Here is a 24795-nt window from a genome sequence, read left to right on the forward strand (position 1 = left end):
GACACCCTGTCTGGTTTTTTTTCCTTTAACCATCAGCAGATACCCCCAGAGAGACTGGGCCAGGCCCTGAGCCAGATGCTTCTATTAACATTTTCTCGCTTAATTCAACCCACGTAACAATCTTTGGGAAATAAATGTCACTACACTCCCGCTTTACAGGTAGGGAAACTGAGACTCAGAGAGGTTTGGTGACTCACTCAGTGGTGTAGCCAAGGCTTAAGCTCACCCTTATGGTTCCCATCTAATGTCCTTTCCATCATATTCCAGTTCTTCTGAACTCCTACCACCCTTGTTGTCTGTTATACACTAGACAATTGGAATCTGTCTTGTGGTCTCTCCTGGGTTGGCCTATATTGTGGTGGAACTGTGGTCTGTCCATTGATGGAGGTGTGTCTACCTCTCTGCATATTAGATGGTCAGCATTTGGAGGTCAGGATGAGGGCACCATCAGGGCTTACCTGTCGAATGGAGGTGAATGGAGGTTAGACTCTTGGCAGTGTCCACTTCTCCTCCTGTTCTTTGCCCAGCTGTCTTCTTGAGGAACGAAGTGAAGGATTTCTGGAGCAAAGTGTATTATTCTTGTCCCAAATGTTAGGAAGTTTTAGTTGTGTGTGTGTGTGTGTGTGTAGATAGGTAGGCAGGCAGGGGCTGTGCCTTGAGCGCCTGACAGATGATGCTGTGCTCCCTCTAGGAGGCCTCTAATTTCCCATTCAGTACCAAGCCCGTGAGGGATCCAGTCACTCGCCCACACCTCTGTAGGTAAAATGCCAACAAGCCATTTATGTCCCTGATTCTCAGAAAATGAAAAACTCAAGCCATTCAACAAAAGCGCACTCTGAATGGTTCTTACAGATTTGCATTCCAGAACCTTGTGGGCTGGCCTCTGAGAACTGGGGGCTCTGCCAGGACCCAGGCTGGAGCCCAGAGGGTAGGCAGAACTGCCTCTGAGAGGAGCTCACTTCTGAGGCCACAACAGTTGTTCTGGGGGGTCATCTGGAAGCGAGCTGTGCCTAGAGACGAGTGTTGCTTTTCCTGTTACCTTGCCTGTGCTTGGCTGTGCCAAGGGGTGGGGGAGGATCTGGGAAGAATTAGAGAAGGATCCACCTTGGAATAGGTTAGTTCTACTGGTGGATCAAAAGATGTGTGTGTGTGTGTGTGAGAGAGAGAGAGAGAGGAGAGAGAAACTGTAGTGTAAGGGGATGCAGCCTGATACTGTGCCTTTGGAGATGTGTTTGAGTGGGATAGTGGTGAGGGGCTTTTCTGGAGGTGGTACTGATACTGTCTTCTAGCATTATCTAAGGCAGGAGGGGCCTTCTGGTGTGGGTGGAGTGTGCAGAGGGCTAGACCTCAGCAGGGCTGGTTTGCATTGTGGCTTGGAGCCGCAGGCCCCAGCTGTGGTAGTGGGTTTGGCTAGGTTCCACAGATGGTCCCCGAGAAGCTCTTTGGGTCATGGGGAGTGTTTTTTGCCCACCTGCTTCTTGTTTCTTTGCTCCCTTGGAATGGGAAAGCCTGTGTGATTCTCCTAAACTGCCATGCTGAGGCTAGGGTGGGGCAGCCTCCTCTGGGGCTGTGGGAGGTGTCTGCCTGCTGCCATGCGTTTGCTGAGCAGGGAGAGGCCCCTACATGCCAGCCTCACCAGCTGACCTCCTCTGGGCCAACTCCTCGTGCCCTGGGGCACATCTTTCCGCAGAGCAGCCCCTTCTGCCCTGACTGAGAGAGCTGCCCTCCTAGGGGCTCTCCAGGGCTCTGTTTGCTCTTGCCTTCAAATCCTCTTTGAGAACTTCTTAAGCAGCTGCTGAATCGATGCTTTTTCCTCTCAGATTCCCAGATGACTTAAAGAACTCCAGACCTGTGTTTCCCTCAAAGGGAAATGGCCTCCGTGATTTCTGGAGTGTTTGATTCCCCTGGAGCCCTGGGTGGTGCAAACGATTAAACATGCTTAGCTGCTAACCGAAAGGTTGGAAGTTTGAGTCCACCCAGAGGCACCTAGGAAGAAAGGCCTGGTGATCTGCTTCCAAAAACTCAGCCATTGAAAACCCTATGTAGCACAGTTCTACTCTGACACATATGAGTCGGAATCGACTCCATGGCAACCGGTGTTTTTTTAATACCCCTACAGCTCGGGGGTCTGTTGCTGGTGGTAGGAAGAGTCAGGAGAGGCCCAGCCTCAGAGAAGGGAAGGTGGGGGCTCATGGGATTTCATCCAGTTCTTCACTAGCTAGGTGTGTTGGAGCTTGCTGTCCCTGCTGGGCCTTGGCTTGTTCTCAGGGACCTACCTCTGAGCTCTTCTCCATCTGGGAGTGTCCTAGTCAAGTAACTCAAGCATAGCTACCTCCCCACCATGACCCAGTCTCAAGCGGCAGTGAATCTGAAACAACAGCACATCCTTCACCTTGAAGAATAATGCAGAACTTTGGTATAGATTCCTTCAAAAGGGATGCCACATAGCACATCCCCAAAGAGCAGCCTCCAAATCTTCTTTGGAGACTTCTTATCTCCTGAAAGTTTCCCAATCCAGACCACTATCCAGACCCCTCCCTCAGCCCACTCACCATACAGAGCACCCTCACAGATGCATCCACTCTTCTCGTTCTCTTCTCCCTTCCCTGTCCTCCACCCTTCACACCCACCACAGCCCTGACATGCCCCCTCCCTCCCACGCCCAGCTCCCTGAAGGACAGTTTGTGTCACTCCTCCTGCGTTTCTTGTAGTAACAACACCTCCCACCACTCCTTCTCCAGCAAACATTGGGTAGAACCGACACTTCCAGAACAAGTGTTTGGGGCTCATTTTTGTTCAAGGTGGTAAACGAATCCGTTTCAAATATATATGTTTTAAAAGTCAGTAAATAATTACTTACGTAGCTTCCCTCCCCTAAAGTGGAACTTGGGGAGCCTCTGAGCGTGTGTGTATATCATGTGAGATGGTAGGTTAATGGCGATCAGACGATTGTGCTCATAACTCAGTCACCAAGTAGCTCATCATGTTGGCTCCCTTTGACCGCTATCGACTTTTAAATTTGTTTTCTTATTTGTCATAGATAGTTTTATTTATAGCCACAGTGGACTACTGCTTAACGACAGGAAACATGAAGAACATTTATGTTGAGCTATCCCGGTAAGGAGCCCAAGAACGATAATTCTGCAAATTTGCCTCAAGGTCGTTTTTGCCACATCCATGCATTGTGATCCTCTGATCCAAATTCTTGTATAGGTCATTTAAATGTCTTTAATACATCAAATGAGCAGGAGAAAGAACAGAGTGGGGGAGGAAATTTTACCTAGCTTGCCTTCTTATTGACTGGAAATGAAAACAGTTACCAGCAGCGTACTTTTTTTTTGATAAAGAACTGACAAATACCTTTCTGAATCCTCCTTTATCTTATCGTTTAGAAATAGCACATGAACGTTACAAAAATAATGCAGTCGGTTTTTTTTTTCAGCTCAGAATGTAAGAATTCCAAGGATTGGGTCACAAAAGTAGTTTTTTATCTATTTTTGTCGCTGATGCACTGAATTAAATTTCAATTATATTTTAAATATATGTTGGTCCCAAAACCAAAATGTCATTTTTTATTTGTCAACAAATCAGTCTTTCCCAGCACAACTAATTTAAAGGAAATGAAATGTTCTGTATAGCTTGTTAAATGGAGAAATGTTGAAATGTGACTTTATATCTAATGAATGCTATTAAAAATTGTCTTTTAATGCTCATTTAATATAATCTTTGAATAATATACTCATATAAAATATTTAACTAAAAATCTTTTTACCATAAGCCATGCAAAAATGATAAAATGATTTTTTTTTCTAATTGTAGGGGGTTTATGAAATTATTGATTACTATGAACGGGGTTCATTAGTCAAAAAAGGATGGGACATGGTGATCTAGGGACACAAAACTTAGGAACTGTCAGCAAAGAGCAGAGGCCAGAGAAGAGGGATGAGCTGGGGCGGTGAGGGTGAGAGGATCTGGCCCAGTGTGGTAGGGAGGGTGCAGCTGTCTCTTTGGGCTCTGATGAATCCCCCACCTCACCCACAACACACCAGATCTGACATCCACACCTAGTGCACAAAGCTACCCAGAGGTGAAGGTACTTTTTGGTGATGTCTTTACCTCTTGTTTCCCCCAATTTCTTGGTCATCTAGTGCTTCTCTAACAGAAACACCACGGGTGGATGGCTTTAACAAAGAGAAGTTTATTCTCTCACAGTCTGGTAGGCTACAAGTCCAAACTCAGGGCATCAGCTCCAAGGGAATGCTTTCTCTGTCAGCTCTGGAGGAAGGTCCATGTCATCAATCTTCCCTTGGTCAGGCAGCTTCTCAGTGCAGGAACCTCAGGTCCGAAGGACACACTTTGCTCCTGGCGCTACTTTCTTGGTGGTATGAGGTTCCTATGTGTCTCTGCTCACTTCTCTCTTTTACATCTCAAAAGAGATTGGCTTAAGACACTATCTAATCTTGTAGACCTCATCAACATAACTGCCGCTAATCCATCTTATTACATCACAGTGACAGAGTTTACAACACTTAAGGAAATCACATCAGATTACAAAATGGTACACAATCGTACAATACTGGGAATCATGACCCAGTCAAGTTGACAGATATTTTTGGGGGACACAATTCAGTCCATGACACCCAACTTAGTCACAATAAAGAGTGCATCCTCCAAAGAGCACATCCTCAGGCAGGCAGCAGGACAGAGCCCCTGTTCCTGCTTCCTGCCCTGTTGTCAGAATGAAGAGTGATGTGGAGCCACGAACGAAGTATGTGTCCCCCAAAACTGCAGCCCAAAAGGTGCATCCGTGGCTAATCCCCAACTAAGCTGCTTTACCAGCTGGCCTTAGATTAGAAAGAGTGTACCAGGTGCAGGCGACGTCATTTCTGAGAACTGGCTGTCACATGACTTGGCTGGACATTGGCAGCCAGGCAGGATTTCATCCCCTGCACAGTTTGTGAGAGCTGGTCCTGCAACCCAGGTCTCTTTCTTCATAGGAGAGAAACTACAGCCTGGAGATGGTGAGAGGCTTGTCCACGGCCTCACAGTGGTACCATCATAAGTGCTGCTAAGAGCATCCCAGGTGCTCATTCTCCGAGGGAATTCTCAAGAGTGGTCTAGTCTGAGATAGATGGATGGCTGCCATTGAGTTGACTACAGCTCATGGTGACACTGTGTACAATCACGGTCACTGGCATGTTCAAGTCCGTGGTTGTGGCTGTTGTGCCAATCTATCTCACCAAGGTCTCCCTCACCCTTGTTGGCCCTCCACTTCATCAAACGTGATGTCCTCCTCTAGTGATTGATGCCTCCTGATAACATGCCCAAAGCAAATGAGTCAGACAGTGTTCTGTTGTGATCCATAATGTTTTCATTGGCTCATTTTTGGAAGTAGATCACCAGTCCCTTCTTCCTAGTGTGTCTTAGTCTGGAAGCTCTGCTGAAACCTGTCCATCATGGGTGACCCTGCTGGTATTTGAAATACCAATGGCATAGTTTCCAGTATGACAGCAACACACAAGCCACCACAGTATGAAAAACTGACAGATGGGAGTGTCTAGTCTAAGAGGATGTGCCATTTAAAAGATACTCATCACAGAGGATTATTGGGAAGTGCCATGGAACATGGGGAGGTGGCCTCAGGGTCATTGGGAAAGGCTGAGGGGAGAGAGAGCAGAGGACTCCAGGGGCTCTCTGGAGCGGGGAAGAGGGAATATGTTCAGGGCAGAGGATTAACTTAACAGCAGAAACTATTACACTGTGCTCAGGGCTGTGTAGGTATTTTGTGACCTATCCTTTGAGAACATTTATTTGTATCTATTCCACTTGGTTGACCTGCCACAGCCCATCTTCAAATATATCAATCCAAGGTGCTATTATTTATAGAATCATTGACTCACAAGCTCCCCACGGGCTTCCCTGCAGAGTGACTTCCTGGCCACTGCTGGTCGCCTCCAGGGGCAGGCGTGCACTGCCCACACAGCTGGCAATTCCTTCAGGTGCAGCCCTGACTGAGGGAAGGCCCTCCTCCACTAACTTTCCCTCTCTGGCTCTGGTCCTTTCTGCCTCTCAAGGTCACTGAGAGCACATGGCCAGCTTGCCACAGGATGGCCTTTTAGGGACATGCAGATACGACAAGGCCCCCACCATGGCCACCAGTAAACACAAAACCACAGTAACTGCTCCTTCCGCTCCTCTGCATATAGACTATTCACATCACCTTAGCATGTTGGTCACACTTCTCCAAATGGGCTGCAGTTTGTCAACATACCACCCAGCTCGTGGCCTGAGAACCCCAGGCAGTGCTTGATGTACTGACCAGCGCAGCAAAGGGCAGGGTGGCCAGGGCAGCAAGGTCCAGTGGCCAGCCCTTTGTGCCAAGATATCAGTGTACAGCTGGGCCCAGTTGCAGCCGACAGCTCTTCCCCAGGCTCCTGAATTCTAGCAGGGATGATTCAGTTTGTCGTGGGGGTGATGTGCATATGCGGGTGAGTGGAATTTAACCTCGAAAAGGACCACATATGTGGTTCAGAAAGAACATTTCTTTCCAAGTCTTTTTTCTGTTTCAACCAGAAAAAATAATATCACTCTTTCACAGATGTGCAAATTATGGACTTGAGGCATGAAGTGGTTTACTTAATGATACCCAGGCCTCTGGAGCTGGCGTTTCATGCATTAGGTGACCACCGAGAGGCACCTTTTAGTGTCCTTGATCTGTTTCCCAAACCCAAGGACCTAATTGGAGCTCCACGTTCCCTAAAATTTCACAACAAGGCACCAGCTATTTGCGCAGCAGAAGACTATGTAAAGCCTCTTCTAAGAGGAGCAGCACATCCTGCTGATCATTCTAGGCTGAATATTTTCACAACGTTCTATATTTACACCAAACTGGAGGTGAACTTGGAACAATATGGCGTTATCACAAGAAATGAATGTATCTGTCAGAAATCACTCTTTATTGAATGACTTCTTTAACCTGAGCTGCCAGGAAAGTCTATCACAGTGGGAAGTCATGCTTTGATTGATGTGTCCTGATGAAAAATTGATATTGGTCGAAATAACATTTTTAAAAATTCTAGGTAGTAATGGTAACTTTGTGTTCTCTGTGAGGCTCAGAGGGGTGGCGTGTTCTGTGTGCCCACATACGTGTTTATTAGTGATAGCCTTCTGTGGTGGCATTCCTTCATCCCAGCTAAAATTGCAACCTTTCAGCGCCAGCGGACAGTCACGTTAAAATGGCTTTGAGGGAGAGATGGCTCATGTGGTCAGGCATTTCACTGTCACACTCAATTGGCTAAACATAGTCATTTTTGGTTCTATTGTTGATTAATTTGGGTAATTCACCTACTGGGAAATATTTAAAGATAAAAATGTAAAACCCTGTCAATTTATGAGCGAGTCAGTTTTGCAATATATTTTGAAACACTGTGAGTGGTTCTGAGGAACATTCTCACATGTTGTAGTTAAGTAAAACGGTGTTGGGAACCCATCAGCGGTCTGTCTGCCCATCTTCCTGTGCTCGCTGTCTGCCCATCTTCCTGTGCTCATGGAGATTCCTATCAGGTCAGCTATTTTATACCTGGGCGGCTCTGGTTTAATAGAGTATGCCATTAAAAAGCATGGTTGAGTGTGTCTCCGTCTGGAGCCTTGATTAGCCATCAGCATGCTCACAAGCTCAGGTCTTGATTGGCATTGAAATATGTCACACCCTGGTGGAGCATTGCAGCCTGTTGCTACTGATGGATTAATGGCCTCACCCATGACAGGAACCATCCAAATGGAAGCAACGTTTGGGTTGTGTCTGAAGGAGGCCTTGGAAGTCCAAGGTGGGCATATTCTGAGAGTCTGCATGGGCACAAGTGTAGGGGAGTAGACTCACTCTGGGACAAGTTGCTGTGTCTTTCTCTGTTCTCTGCCTGTGAGGTTTGGGGCCTTGAGGGCCATGTTCCCCTAGGAATATTTCTGAGGTGTTTGGTGTTTGGCATATAGTCCCTGGGTGGTGAAGATGGTTAGTGTGCTCATTTGCTAACCAAAAGATGGGAGGTTTGAGTCCACCCAGAGACAGCTTGGAAGACAGCCTGGGGCTAGCTAGCAGGACAACCTTTTCTATCCCCCGCACATGTTATGTTACTGTTGGCTGAATTGTGATAGATGCTCAGTGAAGTGGCTGAAATGAGCCCAACCATAATGTCCCTACTCTCTTGCCCAAACTCAAGGCCTAATTGTAGTTCAGCATACCCTGAAAGTTTCACCGGATTTCACAAGATGCACAGAATGATCTGGGGGCTTTTGCTCCCCCCAAGAGATGAAGATAGCCAGAAACTGGCAAATCTTTGGTACTTGGCTTTCCAAATATACTGGCCTTTCCCTTTAAGACTCTTCCCTAGACAGTCAGTCCTGGGTTCCTTCTGTGAGCCCACGCTTGAGCTAGGCTGGACTCTAGATTCTCTTCTTGATTCTGCTGCTAACTGAGGAGATAGCCTTGTTTGGGCAAGTGTCTTCCCTGCTATGGGCCTCGGCTTCCACATCTGAACAACGAATGACCAACTCTTTGAGTTGTGATTGTGAATATCCACCTTCCACCAGCACAAACCTGCACTTGGGCACACACATATGTGTGTGAACGTGCATGCACATGCGCACACACTTACACATACACATAGGTGTGCACACGTGCTCAGCTAGGTCCTGCTTCCTCAATGATGAGCCTCACTCCAAGGCCTTCCCTCTCCATGTGAGCCCCTCTCTGCAGTCCAGGGAGCTGTGGTTGCTGGCATTGGGGCCTGAGTGCCCAAATGTCCCTGGGAGAGGCTGCCATGGCAGTGTGGTGTGCTCCTCACCGTGTCAACCGCCATCCAGCCCTGAGGGATGGAGCAGTGCTTCAGTTGCGGGGTCTCACTCCACTGTAGAAATGTTTCCCTTTTGCTTTGAAGGTAATACAACTACCTTACCAGAGATTTAGGAAATAGAGACAACAGGAAATAGATTCCACTATCATTGTATACATTTCTTTCTAGTGATTTTTCAAATGCATATTTTACACTAGTTTTTCATCCTGGGCACTGGAATCGACACTTTACAGATGTTAACTGCTTGAGTCCTCTCAACAGTCCTCTGGATAGGAATTAATGAGTCCATTTTATAGATGAGAAAACTGACTCAAGGCTGAATTACTGAGAATATTCAGGGCTGCGAACCCTTGCTGTGTAATTCCAGAACCTGTCCTCCTTCCCCTAGACCAGTGGGTCTCAGCTTTCCCTATGTTAGCATCACCTGGAAGGAGCCCTGCTGGCACAACAGTTAAACTTTCGGCTGCTAACCTAAAGGTTGGCAGTTCGAACCCACCCGTCTCCACTGGAGAAACACCTGGCGATCTGCTCCTGTAAACATTACAGCCTAGGCAACCCTTTGGGGGCAGTTCTGTCCTTTCACATGGGGTCGCTATGAGTTGCAATCAACTTGATGGCATCTAACAACAACATCACCTGGAAGGCTTGGTAAGCCACATTGTGCAGAGCCCCACTTCCAGATTTTCTGATTCAGGAGGTCTGGGGCAAGGCTTGAGGATTTGCATTTCTGACAAGCTTCCAGGTGACACTGATGCCACTTGGTCTGGAAACCACACTTTGAGGACCACGGTCTTCTTTGTGCACATCTGGCTCTCTGTCCTGACTTCCCTTCTGATTCTGAAAGCATTCCTGTATGTTGCTACTTGGCTTCACAAACATCACTTTCAGTGGCTACATGGAGATACGTGTTCTTTAAAAGAAATCTATTGATTGTTTGACACCCTGGAATTTATAAACCCTGCCTTCAGCTCAGAGTCCAGGAAAATCATCCACAGTTAGAACTCCCTGAGGCGGGCTCCCTGGGCCTTCCAGCTGGCCCCAAAGTGTCAGGTTACTTGGATCATTATGTGGATGCCCAATGCCACTCCCAGTTACCTAAATCTGACCCATTCTTCAAAGCACAGTTCAGCTTCCACTTCCCCCAGGAAGCCCACCCTGACTACACCAGCCAGGGATCTCTTCTTTGCTGAGCGCCTGGTACCTGTGTTACCATGGTGAGTAGCCTAATGTAGAGCCTGAGGGCTAATTTTGTCTCTTCTAGAGTATGAGCTCCTCAGAACACAGAGCCACACACACCAGCCCTGCAGGGCCATTGGAAGACATTTGGTCCAGCTGTCTCATTTATAGATGGGCAGACTGAGGCCCAGTGCAGGGAGGATACTTGTCCAGGGCCACACAGAGCACTGTCCCTATACACTCCATTTTGAATTAATTCATGACTACTACAGATTTTTTTTTACCTTATGCTTTATTTACATTTTATGTTTACTGCTTAATGTGACTTCCCAGATACACCCACACCGAAAGAATGCCGACGTGAGGTAGACCAGGTACAGCAAGTGTCTCCCTCCTGCCGTGCAGTGAGGGGATGGCCCCGGAGGCACCACTGCAGGTTTCCCCACTTGAGCACCTGTGTGGGAAGCCGCTGGAGAAGGCACATATCCTGGATCCTGTTCCAGGCATTTGTGAGGTGTCCTCTGGAGTGAAGAAGGAGCCCTGGTGGCACAGTGGTTAAGCATTCGGCTGCTAACTGAAAGGTTGGCAGTTCGAACCCACCTAGTGCTTTGCAGAAGAAAGACCTAGTGATCTGCTCCCATGAAGATTACAGCCTAGGAAACCCTATGAGGCAGTTCTACTCTGTCGTATAGGGTCACTATGAGTCACAATCAACTCAGTGGCACCCAACAACAACTGGGGTGAAGGCACTATCAGCTCTTTGGACTCTCGGGGGCTAGAACTGAGTTTACAGGTGCCTTAACTTTGTAAATGGGTCCTCGATCTGAACGTGTGACCCTGTGCTCAGAGCTCAGGGTGGAGAATGGTGATGGCGTGAATGATGTGGAAGGAAGCCACGGCTAGTCTTGCTCTGTGGGAAGGAAATATGCTTGGAGGCTTCTGTTATTATTATCTAATGAATGTATTTTCTCTGAGCAGCTCAAAATGGGGAGAGAATAATTATCCCCAGCAGCGCCACCTCCAGTCCCTCTGATCAGGGGCCTGCCCTCCACCCCACCGCCTGCAGTGGTCCACCCAGTAGATCCTGTGAGTATGGGTGGGAGGAGATTATTCACAGTTCCAAAAAATAATTCTTATTTTTTATTACAAAAGCAATATATGTTCATTATTTTAAAATCAGAAAATATGAGCAAAAAAGGAAATGAATAAAGATACCCCAGATTCCCACCGCTGCAAAGGTAATCACAGTTAATTAACACTGATGGGTATCAGTTCCAGATCACCCTTTCTCTCTTCTTCCTCACTCTCTCATTTAAGGTTTTTATGCACATATAAACATGCTATATAGTAGTAGAGGGTTTTTTTTTTTTTTCTTAACATAAATGAAATCATGCTTCTGCATATTGTAACCTGGTTTTTTCACCTAGAGCATCTTGGGTGCCTTTTCATGTCAGTGCTTAAAGCTCTAACTCACCCTTGCTAAATAGCATTCAATAATCAATAATGCTGAAGCATTGATTTGCACAGGCCCTTTTGGCTGGCTCTTTAAACTATTTTCAGACTTTGCTGTATGAAAAACTCACACATCTTTGTGCACTTGCCCAGTCACCTCCAGTTATTTCACTGGGTGTTTTTTAAATGCTGAAGCTTATTTATTCATCCATGCAAGCAAATAGTTCCAGAGCCCCTGCTATGTGCAGGCACTGTGCCAGACACTAGTGCCCGAGACCATGCAGCCCCTGCCCTTGTACTTCTGGAAAAAGGGTGTAGTTCATAAACAAGAAACAAGCAAATTAAAACAAATAATTACAGATGGTGATAAGTGCTATGAAGAAATAATCAGGGAGGTATGATAGAGGAATTGAGGGGAGGGGTGTCACTGGGGGTGGCAGGGCTGGGAAAACCCCTCTTGAAGTTGATGCAGGAGCTGAGACCTGTAAGGGTAGAAGCCAAGGGTGAAACAGGGCCCAGGCCCTGAGGCAGAGGAGGGCTGGTGTGTCTGAGGAGTGGGAAGGAGGCGGAAGGAAGCAGGTGTCTGGTCGAGAAGAGGTTGGAGAAGTTGAAGGGGGCCAGATCACTTGGGAGTTCGTAGGCTGCAGTCAGCTGTGTAGATTTTATTCTAGAACAGTCTGATAAGGCAGTGGCTGGGGAATGAAGAGACATGAAAGGGTTTGAGATTTATTTTGGAGTTGGAACCTGCAAGACATGGTGATGGGGAGAAGAGTTTCATCCCTGAGAGTCTGGTGCTGAGTCCCCGCAGGTTTCCAGAGCGAGTGCTCTGTGTTGTCTGGATGGAGGTGAGGCAAGCCTCCTGCGCCATGCCTGGGGCTCCTTCAGTAGGATCGCAGACCACCCTCAGTCCTGCTAGTGTATGCTTGCGCCTTGGAGGATGGACATCTATGCTGGACCTGGGTCTCCACTAGCAGAAATGCCTGCAGAGATGACAAGAAATGCCTACAAGGCATGTAATGAAATCCCTTTACACAGAGTTGCCAAAACCCATTGCCATCAAGTTGATTTTGACTGAATTATGGTGACCAGGGACCTATTAGGATGTGCCCTGATCAGAGAGCCCTGGGCCCCGGCTTTTGTTCTGACTTTGCTGTACTACCTGCCCCCAGTATGAGGTTGAGCAGGGGGCAGGAAAGTGGTCTGAGGCCAGAGGCCTACCCTCTGTCCCCATTCTTCATCTCACGTGAAGTCCGGGTATCCTGGAACTTATGGGGTAAGGTTGTTGTTGTTGGATGTCATCGAGTTGATTCCAACTCACAGAGACCCTATATGATAGAGTAGTACTGCCCCATAGGGTTTTCTAGACTGTAACATTTATGGGAGCAGATTTCCAGGTCTTTTCTCCCTCGGAGCAGCTGGTGGATTTGAGCCACCAACCTTTTGGTTAGCAGCTGAGTGCTTAACCATTGCACCACCAGGGCTCCTCGTGGGGTACGGGACTGGGAGCAGAGTGTGTCCTCTGCAGTAGTTGGGAGAGAGAAGGGTGCTGATGGGAGACATGTACATGGATGAGCAGATTCCCAATCAGATTTTACAAAGCAGTAATGGTGTGTTTTTAAAAGACACGACCGTTGAACAAAGCACATGGTTTTCTTCTTCTTTGTATGTGTGTGTGTGTGTGTGTGTGTGTGTGTGTGTGTGTGTGTGTTGTGTATGAGTACGTATGCATAGAATCCTTTAAAAAGCCAGACCCATGCGTGGGTCATGGTCCAAAAGCCAGGAGCTCGAGCTTTGACAAAGCACAGAGCCACAGTTTTGTTCTCTCGGTGGGGAGAGGAAGCGCTGTGCAAACCCTCCCAGCAGGCTTAGGCCACCAGTCAGAATGCAACCCTAATTAAAACTTTAGGTAGTCAATAAATTACAGCTTCCGTCACGGACTGACGTGCTCCCGATTTCATGCTTGGGCCTCTTAGACAGGAAGAAGAATGAAACAGTCTGAGATTCCTTCCACCAGGCCATTCCTGGTGAATCAGTTACTGGGATTTTATACTTGTTTTTTTACAAAAGGACAAAATTTGGGTCACATGAAGTGGCTTTGCAGGGGGTTGGGTTTTGACATGCTGTAAATAGTTGTCCATAATGGGGCAAGATCGGCTATACTGAACCATTACCATGATTAAGTATCTGTCCTCCTCGGGGACCACTGGCTGTCAGTCCAGCTTTGAGCGGAACACAAACATCCTGTGGAGATCTTGTGGTTTAGGCAGGCTGCGCCTGTCAAGCCCTGGGGTGGCGGAAAGTGTGAGTGTGTGGAAACGGGCTGTCTTACCACCTGCCTGAGGGAGGATCCGGGGAGTGGGGAGAATGCTCTGTGCTGGGGCCGCCGGTTGAGGAGACTGAGGAGACTGATGGCATTGACATCAACAAGACTCACAGGACTGATTGAAACATCTGATTGCAGCTTGATGTACTAAGGACTAGTGTGAGGCATACATTGGGTATGATGGAGGTATGATTAACTCACTGGGGGAAGTACCTTGAAAGTGGCAGCCTTCGAGTGTGGCATTTGGAATGGGGCATGTCAGTACCTATGGTGCAAGAGTCAGGTACATTCTGGGTAGTGAGAACCGAGTGACCAATGCCAGAAACAATACCAGTTGCCATTGAGTTGATTCCAATTCATGGTGACCCCAAGTGTATCAAAGTAGAGTTGTACTCCATAGGGTTTTCAGTGGCTGATTTTTTGGAAGGAAGTCACCAAGACTTTCTTCCAAGGCACTCTGGGTAGACTCAAGCCTTCACTCTTTCCATTCGCAGCCAAGTACATTAACTGATTGCACTACTCAGGGACTTCTATGGCATAGATGGAGAAATGAAGTATATGGTGATCATCAAGGGAACACAGTGGAGTGTTGGGAGATGTGACTGGGGAGGTAGACAGGTCAGATTTTGAATGATCTTGAAGGCTGTCCTGAGGTATATTTCCTTCAGGCTACGGGGAGCTGTAGGAGGGTTCTATGCACATAAGTGATGTGATCACATGTGCGCCTTGAAAAGATGGCTCTGTGAGGTGGAGGCTGGAAGTTAGGCTGGACTGGAGAGAGGCTAAAGGCCAATGGGAGCCATAGTGTCCAGGTGGACATGACAAGCCTCAACAGGACAGTCACAGTGGACATGACAAAGAATCAATGACATGGCGGAAGGGGAAGTCAAGCTCAAATCGAAAATTTGAGGAATGAGCTACTGTTGCACATAAATCAATTTTCTACTCCACTAAGTTTATTCATTAAGTGCCCAAACTTAAATTAATTCTTTCTGAATGGACAGCCTCCTAAATAGTGACCACTGAACATTACCCTCTACCTTCTTAAGCAAAGGAGCTGGAACAGAATAGAACCATGGTTTGTTGGGACCAGTGCTATGAATGCTTGTAACTGTCCTCATTGTCAGATGCCCTCAGAGCCTGTTGAGGTGTTTGGGACCCTTTGCCCCAGGACAGATCGCCCCAGGCTATTGTACTTAGCTAGTTCTGGGTCTTGTCTTAAAAAAAAAAAAGCAAACAAAACAAAGAGATTACTTCTCTGTCTGCTCTTTCCTTCTTTGCTTTCAGTTGTAATTTTTCAGTTTTACAGCTTTCAGTACCCTCATCCTCTGGTAAGGAGCCCTGGTGGTGCAAACAGTTAAGTGCTTACCTGCTAACTGAAGGGTTAGCATTTCAAACCTACCCAGCGGCTCCAATGGAGAAAGACCTGGCGATCTGCACTCATAAAGATTACAGCCTAGGAAACCCTCTGGGTCAGTTGTGCTCTGTCATATAGGGTCAGTATGAGTTGGAATTGCCTCGAGGGCACACAACATCTTCCTGCTACTTCTAATCTTGTACCCCAAGCTTTCCAAATCCCCCAACTGTTCTCAGAATAAAGTATAAGCATTGTGATGGCTGTTTCCCTAGCTAACGGATAGGTTTCTTCCAGTTACTTCACTTCCATGGCTTTATTCCATGTGGCTGAGCTCTGACTAAATGAGGTTGGTATGGGATTCCTGTTCTGTACCCCCGTGCCTAGTACAGTGCTGGAGCACATTGCAGGTACTCAGTACACATGTATGGATTTAAGAAATGTAATAGCCATTTGCGTATTTTTCTCATTATTTAAAGGAAGTTCACCTTTAGTCCCTTGAAAGCCAGTGTTACAAAGCCATATTCAAGAGCCAGTTCTTCCCCCTTCAGTGCGTTGTTAATTGTTTGGCATCTGGCTGAGACACTATATGGAAACCTGAGCAGAATCTCTCTGCCTTTCCTGATTGTCTGTGCATCGAGGCAGCGAGCACAGCACACATGGAAGCAGATGAGTCACAGGTGTGCATCTGCAGGGCGGCTCTTGTTAGCCGCACAAAGCCACAGGTGTGCATTCAGAGCTGCGGAGCAAGGAGAGGAGCCTGGACGATTGTGAATGTCTCGGGTCAGGTTAGTTACCTGTAGGTTTGAAAATGCTTTGGAGGTGCAGCTGGGTTTCTGCAGCTGAGGAGAAAATGAGAATGATTTCTGTTTGCTGTTGGGGCACCATTTAAGCCTACATCTTGCTAGGTCAATGGTTTCATGCCCGGAGCTATAAATTAAAAAGATGTCTTAGACTTGGGTGCTGTTTCTCTAACTAAGAAGTTGGGTTTGTTTATTCCCTTGCAGTTGCTAGGAGCATTGTAGACCAAAAAGGAAGAGAATAGAGGATGACTGATTTTAAGCATATTTTCCAACATCAGTGAATCACAAACACAAATTCCCACAGACCAGAAGGTAACTGGTTTCCACTGGGTTTAGCAAAAGCTCATCACAAGATCAAGGCTGTCTGAAAATCAATCCCCTGCGCTATGGTTTAGCTGGGCTGTTGGTTTGATTCAAACTCCTAGTTCAGCGAAATGTGTGAGGAAGGTGTAGTAAGTAGGCCAAGTCTTTGCAAACCAGCATCTAAATCAGTTACTTAAAACAACAGACTTGGGTGAAATCCACAATTATCCTAATCTAGGTCATCCGGGAGCATCAGTTTATCTCGTAGCCTATGCAGAGAACCTCATTTAGGGCCATGAGATTGAGGCTGGTTGGTTTCTTGATACATGATGATTGCAATTTCCTGTGGTATTCTGGCCTTTCTTCACTTTAACATGTTCCCTGATGATTTAGTAGGGGCAGTGGTGGGTCAGTGGTAGAATTTGTGCCTTCCATGCAGGAGCCCTGGGTTTGATTCCTGGCCAGTGCACCTCATGCTCAGCCATCACCCATCTGTCACTGGAGACTGAACAGGTTTCAACAGAACTTCTAGACTAAGACAAACTAGAAAGAAAGGCCAGACTATCTACTTCTGAAAAATCAGCCAGTGTAAACCCTATGGATCACAGTGGTCCGATTCCGTTGTGCTTGGGGTTGGCATGAGTTGAGGACCAACTTAAAATCTGCTAACAAAACAACAATGATTTAATACCATTTTTGAGTGAGTTAAGAGCTCAGCTACTAACCAAAAGGTTGGCAGTTTGAATCCACCAGCTCCTCCCTGGAAACTCTATGGGGCAGTTCTACTCTGTCCTATAGGGTTGCTATGAGTTGTAATCGACTTGACAGCAATGGGTTTGGTTTTGGATGAGTTAGATGTATCCCTCTTGCTAAAGAGGCTAGGAAGAAAGGCATTGTCTTTGATGTGGGTGATGTGGTTTTATTTTCACAAATTCAGAAAGGGTTTAATAAGCCGCAGTCTCTGCTGTCTAATTATTACCATAAAGAAGGACTGCTGAATAATTATTCTAAACCCAAAGTTGACATTTTTTGGTATGTGTTATCCAGCATTTAACCGGCTTATAGCAAACAACCTGTCTCAGTTATATATTGCTGTGTAAAACTCTACCAAAACTTAGTACCTTCAAAGAACAACAGTTATTTATTTGCTCAAGATTCTGCAGTTTGGGCAGGGTTTAGCAAGCACAGCTCATCTCTACTCTTCATGATGTTGGCCTGAGTGGCTTGAATGAGAATGAAAGATGTACTTCCAAGATGGTTCACACAAACGGCTGACAAGTTGGAGCTAGCTGTTGTCTGGGAGCTCAACTGGAGCTGTTGACCAGAGCCTGAGTTCCTTTCTATGTGGCTTCTTCATATGGCTAGGTTGTGTTTTTCACAGCATGGCAGTTGAGTTCTAAGAGGGAGTATCCTAAGAGCGAGAGTTCCAGGATAAGTCCCTCCACGCAAGCACTCATCAAGCTTCCACTTGTATCATGCTTGCTTACATCTCACCAGCTAAAGCCAGTCACGTGATTAGTAGGCAGAATAATGGCCTCCCCAAAATGTTTCACACCCTAGTCCCCAGACCTATGACTGTGCTTACATGACAATAGGGACTTTGCAGATGTGATTAATTAAGGATCTTGAGATGGGAAGATTATCCTGGATTATCTGGGTGGCCCAGTGTAAGCACAAGGGTCCTTACAAGTGAAAGAGGAAAGTGAAAGGGTCAGAGAAAGAGATGTGATGATGAAAGCAGAGACTGGAGTGATGCAGAGATTGGCTCTGAAAATGGAAGAAGGCCATGAGCCAAGTAATGCAGATGGCCTCTAGGAGCTAGAAAAGGCAGCAAACTCTTCCCCAGAGCCTCCATCACATTGATTTTAGCCCAGTGACACCTGTTTCAGACTTCTGACTTCCAGAACTATAAGATAATAAATTTGTGTTGTTTCTAAGACACTAAGTTTGTGGTAATTTGTTATAGCAGTGATAGGAAACTAATACACATGGCCAAGCCCAGAGTCAGTGTGGAAAGAGACATACACAGAGGGGTGAATATGGGACACTTGGTTCATTGGAGGTCACCAAATTGACAGTCTGCCACTCACGCCTATACATACTATAGCCCCAGATATGTTTGGCAAACTAGAATATCAGGGTTTTCTCTAGGAAGTTGTTTTACCCAAAGTTTAATATTTTGGGGTGCCTTATCATAGTTTTTCTGATCAACATGCACATTTGGTTATCTATGCTTTATAGTTATTCTGAGTTAAAATTGTTACTGCCATGCTGAATGTAATAGCAGTTTAGGGCCTTGAGTGTATATTTTCTTTGTGTTGGAGCCAATCTAAGCTTCTTTCTTTCCTCAATATTTATTATGAAAAAACTTCAGATGTAGAGAAAACTTGAAAGAATTGTGCCAAGAACTTTTAGATACCTGACACCTAGAATCAATAATTATTACTCTTCTGCCATATTTGCTTAATTTATGTGTATATCTATGTCTATCTATCTATATCTCTATGTCTGCATGGGGTCAGCAACATGGACTTCCACTTACCAAGGCCAACTTTGCTACAGCCACTGCCGAGTGTCCAGTCTGCCAGCAGCAGAGACCAACGCAGAGTCCCTGAGATGGCACCATTCCTCGAGGTGATCAGCCAGCAACCTGGTGGCAGGTTGATTACATTGGACTGCTTCCATCATGGAAAGGGCAGTGTTTTGTTCTTACTGGAATAGACACTTACTCTGAATACAGATTTACCTCCCCTGGACTCAATGCTTCTGTCAAAACTACCATCCGTGGACTTACAGAATGCTTTATCCACAGTCATGGTATCCCACACAGCATCACCTCAATTCAAGGGACTCACTTCACAGCAAAGGAAGTGCAGTAGTGGGCCCATGCTCATGGAATTCACTGGTTTTAACATGTTCCCCATCATCCCAAAGCAGCTGGCTTGATAGAACGATGGAATGGCCTTCTAAAGACACAATTATGGCACCAGCTGGGTATCAATACCTTGCAGGGTTGGGGCGTTGTTCTCCAGGTGACTGTATATACTCTAAACCAGTGTCCAATATATGGTGCTGTTTCTCCCATAGCCAGGATTCATGGGTCCAGGAAACAAGGGGTGGAAATGGGAGTGGCACCACTTACTATTACCTTACTCCTGGTACCAAATGTCTTAGGCTGGGATCTCTAGACAAGCAAAACCAGTAAAGCATATAGATATATATATAGAGAGATTTATATAAAGGAAGTGGCTCATGTGGTTCTAGAGGCTGGAAAGTCCCAAGTTCGTAGGTCAGGCTGAAGGCTTCTCCTGACTCATGTAGCCGCAGGTGCTGGCAAATCCAAGATCAGAAGGCCAGATAGGAGGCCTCTGGCTCACAGGCTGTGGAAGCTGATGAATCCCAAGATAGGCAGGTAAGACCTCAGGTGAGCTGCTAGCTCAAGTCCCAAGAACTGGAGGTCAGATGAACAGGAGCCAGCTGCAGGATCCAGAGACAGCAAAAGCCTCAAGCCTTGTCAGAAAGTCCACCTATATTGGATGCAGGCCACACCCCCAAGGAAACCCGCTTTCAACTGATCGGTTACTCACAGTAGCTCCCATCATGGAGGGATCACATTATTATATGACTGCCAAACTACATCATAACTGCCAAACCACTGAGAATCATGGCCCATCCAAGTTGACACACAGCCTTAACGATCACAATGTCTCTGTCTATGTCTATTTCTATCTCTGTCTCTGTGTCTATCTCTATCTCTTTGTCTATCTCTAGCTCTGTGTCTCTGTCTATCTCTATTTCTATGTCTATCTCTATGTCATTGTCTATATCTTTATATTGCTAATCCATTTCTATCAAGCAGGCATCATGAATGATCCTCACCGCTTAATACTGTATCTCATGTGTCCTAAATATAAAGACATTCTCTTATTCTACTACCTTGCTATTATCACATCTAAGAAAATTAATAATATTTCCCCACTACCATCTAATATCCAGTCTACATTCAAATTTCCCCAGTTGTTCCAAAAATATTTTTATAGCTGTTTTTTTTAAATCCATTCATGCATTCCATTTAGTTGTTGATGCCTCTCTAGTCTCTTACTCTAGTACAGCGCTCCCTCTTTTTTATTCCCCTTTCATGACATTGACATTTTGAAGATTCTTGTAGAATGTCCCACATCCTAGATTTGTGCACTTGTTTCCTTGCAATAGCATCTAACTTGTCTAGCCCCTGTACTTCCTGTAAATTGCAAGTTACGTTTAAAGACTTGATTGAATTCAAGTTACATACTTTTGACAAGAATATCTGATAGGTGATGCTGTGTCCTTCATATGGCATCATTCCAGGGGCACATAATATCACGTGTCCCCTATTGGCAAAACTAAGTTTAATCACAGTATTAAAATGGAGATCTTTAGATCTTGCCATTGTAAAGGTAGGTTTTTGCTTATGTAATTAGCAGGTAATCTGGAGTGATACTTTGGCACTGCCCAAATACACTATTTCCCAATAACCTTTCACCTAATTTTTTTTTATTCTTTTTTTTTTTTAACATTTTATTGTGCTTTAGGTGAGGTTTACAGAGCAAATTAGCTTCTCATTCAAAAATTTATACACAAATTGTTTCGTGGCATTGGTTGCAATCCCTACAATGTGTCAACACCCTCCCCCTTTCCACCCTGGGTTCCCTGTTTCCATTCATCTGGTTTTCCTGCCCCTTCCTGCTTTCTCATCTTTGCTTTTGGGCAGATGTTGTCCATTTGGTCTTGTATACTTTAGTGATCTAAGAAGCACTTCCTTCGTGGGTGTTATCGTTTGTTTTATAGACCTGTCTAATATTTAGCTGAAAGGTGAGCTTCAGGAGTGACTTCAGTTAGAAGAGTGTCTGGGAGCCAGTCTTGCAGGTTCCTGCAGTCTCTGTCATACCAGTAAGTCTGGTCTTTTTTGTGAATTTAAATTTTGTTCTGCATTTTTCTCCTGCTCTGTCTGGGACCCTCTATTGTGATCTCAGTCAGAGTGGTCGGAGGTGGTAGTCAGGCACCATCTAGTTCTTCTGCACTCAGGCTGGTGGAGACTGTGGTTCATGTGGTCCATTAGTCCTTTGGACTGATTGTTTCCTTATGTTTTTGGTTGTCTTCATTCTCCTTTGCTGTGGACAGAAAGAGACCAGTAGATGTATCTTAGATGGCTGCTCTCAAGCTTTTAAGACCCCAGATGCTACTCACCAAAGTAAGATTTAGAGCATTTTCTTTATGAACTATGTTATGCCAATTAACCTAGATGTCCCTCGAGACCATGGTCCCCAGCCCTCAGTCCCAGTACCTTGGTCCCTCAAAGTGTTTGGTTGTATCTAGGAAACTTCTATGACTGTGCCCGCTTTGTACTCTATTATATGTATGAATATACATGCTGCACATACAAATATGTATGTAAAAATATCCCCAGCCAAACGTATATATGTGCATGAGTACACTCTTATCACCCAATGGTTTTTGCCATGGCTGTTGTTAGTTGCCATCGAGTTGATTCCGGCTCATGGAGACCCTATGTGTGCAGAGCAGAACTGCTCCATAGGGGGTTTAAGGCTGGGACCTTCCAGAAGCAGATCTCCAGGCCTGCCTTCCGAAGTGCCTCTGGGTGGATTCCAACCACCAACCTTTCAGCTGGTAGTTGAGCACTTAACTGTTTGCTCTACCCTGGATAATCCTTGACCAAATCGGTTATTTGGGTGGGAGGGGGAGGTGCAGGGTGCTGTAGAATGATGATTTTCTAATTCTGCCATTCTTTCTGCGTTTATTAGCTGAGGTTTTTGTGAAGAAGTGTTCACGTCCCTCTTTGAGTCCTTTCTTGCTTTTAGACAACAATTATGTCTCAGGCAAATCTTGTACTCTCCCTGCACCAGCCCTAAAGTCAGTCATTTTTTCGAGGAGACCGGGTTCTTTCTGACCCATACCTGTTGCCATCGAGTCCATTCCAACTCATAGTGACCCTATAGGACAGAGTAGAACTACCCTATAGGGTTTCCAAGGAGCAGCTGATGGATTTGAACTGCTGACCTTTTAATTAGCAACCATAGCTCTTAACTACTGCACCACCAGGGCATCGGTTCTCTTTTAGTGAGGGGAAAAAAACAAACCCGTTTCCATCGAGTCAATTCCAACTCATAGTGACCCCGTAGGACAGAGTAGAATTGCCCCATAGAGTTCCCAGTGAGGAATGGCATTTAAAACCATGGTCTGGGCACTAGGGATCCTCATTCTAGGCCCATTTAGCAGATGGAGCTAAGATGTATATTTATTTAAAAAATTACGTGTTCCTATTGATATTTCCAATTCACATTTAATACTCAAGGTTTTTTTTCTCGACTCCTTAGATTTTTTTATATGTGTATCTCTCTTTTCAAACTGAACATTTGATTCTTAAATATTAATGTATTTACCTATTTGTACATAAAATAGTTTCAAACTTAGTTTCAATATTACTTACTAACAATAAAACTACTGAGTGAAGTTCTTCTTTGCATTTTTTTGTCCTTAGAAATATAACGTATGTCACTATCTCTCACACACATATATATCACATATATCACATATATTTTGATATATATAACATGTATCAGAATATATTTGCATATATCTCATGTGTATCAGAGGACTGTGTTCAAAGTCACTTGAAATAATTATTTTCTTTGTGTGACTATTATTTTGACATACAGCTAAATTCACTAGTTTGTTTGTTTTAGATTATAAGGTTTGCCCCCTCCCCAAACAAAATTCTGTTTTTTGAAAATGTAAGACATTTACATGGTTTAAAAGTCAAAACTATATAAAAAGGAAGCCTCGTCAAAATCCTCTCTCTTCCACCTCACCCCCCTACAGAAGTAACCATCATGTTAGTTTTTGATTTATCCTTCCAGTGTATCTTTTTGTAAAAACAAGCAGATTTTGCATTCATTCACATTTCTTTTTTTCTGAGACACAATTGTCATACTGTATGCGCCTTTCTTCACCTTGCTTTGTCCACTTCTCAGTATGGCCTTGCACTCACTCCACATCAGCACATCAAGGCCGCCACCCCTTGTCTGTTGAGTACAGAGCTCTGTGTGGCTGTGCCGGAGTGGATTCGCCAGTCCCTGCCAATGGGTTGTTGAGTTGTTTTCAATCTTTTACTTTTATAAACAGTGCTGTAATGAGTAATCTCTAGCGCATGTTGTTTTATACATGTCAAGGTGTATCTTCAAGTGGGATTAATGGGTCAGAAAATAAAAACAGATTTAATTTCGTTAGGTATTGTTAAATTCTCCTCTCTGGGGTTTGTACCATTTTTACTCCTTCCAGTAATATATAAGAATGCCTGTTTCTCCACAGCCTCAGCCACAAAATGTTTGTAATGCTTGTGGATTTTTGTCAGTGTGGTAAATGAGAAATGGTATTTCAATTTAGTTTTAATTTGCACTTATCTTATTATGAGTAAGATCCCTGGTGGCGCAGTGGTTTAGAGCTTGGCTGCTAACCAAAAGGTCAGCAGTTCGAGTCCATCGGCCGTTCCTTGGAAACCCTTTGGGGCAGTTCTACTCTGTCCTGTAGGGTCGCTATGAGTTGGAATTGACTTAACAGCAACAGATTTTTTGGGTATTATGAGTAAGGCCAGCATTTTTTCTTTAGTATGTCTAAGGGGCATTTACCTTTCTCTTCCTCTAGACTGTTGATATCTTTTGTGTATTTTTTATCATGCTTTTCACCTTTTGGTTTTTTTTTTTCAATTTTTAAAAGCTTTTTTTAATGTTAGGGAGATAAGCCCTTTGTGATGTAAGTTACAAATGTTTTCCTCTTAGTTTTTTCATGTGTCTTTTGACTTTATTTATATGTATTTTGCCATGCATTTTATTTATGTATTTATTTATTTTGGAGCCCTGGTGGTGAAGTGGTTAAGATCTAGGGCTGCTAACCAAAAGGTCAGCAGTTCAAATCCACCAGCTGCTCTTTGGGAACCTTATGGGGCAGTTCTACTCTGTCCTACAGTGTCTCTATGAGTCAGAATCGACTTGTCTTTATTTTTTCTCTTTCTTTTTTTTTAAATTGTACTTCAGGTGAAGGCTTACAGAACAAATAGTTTCTCGTGAAACAGTAGTACACACATTGTCTTATGACATTGGTTAACAACCCCACAACATGTCAACCCTCTAACTTCTCAACCTTCTTTTTTTTTTTTGGTGAAAATATACGTAGCCAAAGATAAACCATTTCAAAAATTTCTACGTGCACAGTTCAGTGACATCGACTACGTTCTTCCAGTTGGGCTGCTATTCTCACTTTAGATGAAGGCTTACAGAACAAAATAGTTTCTCATTTAACAGTTAGTACACATCAACACTATCCTTACTCAACCTTGGGTTACCTATCACCAGCTTTCCTGTCCCCTTCTGCCTGCTGGCCCTTGTCCCTGGACTGCTGTGCCTCATTAGTCCCATTTGGCTGAATGGTGAACCTCGGAAATGACTTCACCACTGAGCTAAAAGGGTGTCTGGGGGCCAT

The sequence above is a fragment of the Trichechus manatus genome, unplaced genomic scaffold (assembly GCF_000243295.1).
Source record: "Trichechus manatus latirostris isolate Lorelei unplaced genomic scaffold, TriManLat1.0 scaffold00052, whole genome shotgun sequence".
Lineage (NCBI taxonomy): Eukaryota > Metazoa > Chordata > Mammalia > Sirenia > Trichechidae > Trichechus > Trichechus manatus.